Source organism: Grammomys surdaster, unplaced genomic scaffold (assembly GCF_004785775.1).
Source record: "Grammomys surdaster isolate TR1022 unplaced genomic scaffold, NIH_TR_1.0 125925, whole genome shotgun sequence".
Classification (NCBI taxonomy): domain Eukaryota; kingdom Metazoa; phylum Chordata; class Mammalia; order Rodentia; family Muridae; genus Grammomys; species Grammomys surdaster.
The window spans coordinates 2990851-2992362 of NW_021620749.1; the positions used below are offsets into that span (position 1 = coordinate 2990851).

Here is a 1512-nt window from a genome sequence, read left to right on the forward strand (position 1 = left end):
GATGTGGCGCCCCCCTGTTTCAGAGCTCCAGTCGACTGCAGGTTAAAAAGAACAAGAGGCTGGGCGAAGGGTGGGCGGCTAGGGACCTGCTCCATCTTCTCCGCCCCGCCACTGCCTCGCCGCGATGCTGATCACTGTGTCCCCTTGGTTCTCCAGCGCGCGGCGCTGCGCCCGCTTTTATCCAGAGACGCGTCGCTATGTGCGCTGACAGCGCGACTCAGCCCGTGGGGCTGGAACCGAGTAGCATTCGTTGAATCTGCGGCTTTCATGACGTCTCCCTGAGAGGTCTACCACTTTGCTACTAAACGAGGATTTATTCCCCCTGCCACTCAAGGTTTTCCCCCAGTTTCCTCGCAGCCGGGCTCCCTCCTCCGTGCCTGCCCACACGCACACTCCTCTGCCCCGCGGTGGCCCCAGCGCCCAGCCCTCCAGCCAGAGGGAGCCAGTCACCAGACGGCAGCACCTGGCTGGAGAGGTTGGGCGGGCCAAGGGTGGGGATCCGCGGGAACCGGCGAGCCAGAGCTGGAGCAGGAGCTGGACCAACCGCTAGCAGCAGAATGGAGTCTCCCGAAAGCCTGCCGGGGCTGATGTGAAATTGGACCATCTGCTTCCAGTTGATCTGTTTCCTCCCCTTCTTGTATTTTCTTCCCTCGCCATCCACGGTGGAGTGAATTATTGAATCTTGCTCCGTTCAAAGAGAGGCGATCAGGATGGAGTGAACCTACCCTGTCCACCACAAGGTAAGCAGTGCGTTTGAGTTGCTGAAGGCGAGGAGCTGGCATGGATCCCAGCCAGATGTTCCGTGTCCTAGGATCCCTGAGCCTTCGGGTCCTGGCTCCCAGGTCCCCAGCCCCACTGTGGCTGCTTGCATTCCCTACTCAACGGAGACATGATGCTGAAGTCCACCAGAGGCAGGAAAAGCTGCCTTTGGTTACATAACCAAAAGGAAATGTGTCTCGTAGGGTTTTCATTAGCAGCTTAAAAACTCGCCTGGGTGGGTGGCGGGAGGAGGGGTCTGCTTGTCCTGGGCGCAAGAGAACGGGTCAGTTACTGTGGACCTTGCTCCAGCACCTCTAGTGAAGATCAAACACACAGATGATCCCGCAGGCAGGGGCGGCTGGCGGGGTAGGCAGGGAGAGTTAGGAAAAGCCCATTGTCTTGGTGAAAAGCGGTAGCCTTGTTCTGTTTGGGCATAAAGAGGAGAGGATGCGAAGGAGGAAAAGTGAGCGGAAGGGCGAAATGAGCCATGAGACAGAGGAGGACTTCATATAGTCTTCATCAGTAAACCAGAGATGTGCTGTGCTGACAGAGACAAGGACTAAGATGTCCCCACAAGTAAACTAACTGAAAGCAGGGAACACCAGGGTCACACGAAGTGTTTATGGCATTTAGGGGCTAGGTGAGACTTAGCTATTCTCCTGGGTATGTGTTCACATGCATCAAGACATTAAGCTTGGGTTAGTTTTTAACTGAAATGGTATTCTTATTCCCCAAACCCAATGAAGCTCTGGG

At 56.1% G+C, this 1512-nt stretch overlaps 1 protein-coding gene across 1 annotated transcript in view; it reads left to right on the forward strand.

Moving 5' to 3' along the window:
- Nucleotides 1–231: 231 nt before the first annotated feature.
- The window catches only part of Kcnj6 (potassium voltage-gated channel subfamily J member 6), a 242189-nt gene continuing 240908 nt past the window's right edge, over nucleotides 232–1512 (forward strand). Inside the window, exon 1 of the mRNA XM_028752521.1 lies at nucleotides 232–740. The gene's annotated coding sequence lies outside the window, so the exon portion shown is untranslated. The remainder of the gene's footprint in view (nucleotides 741–1512) is intronic.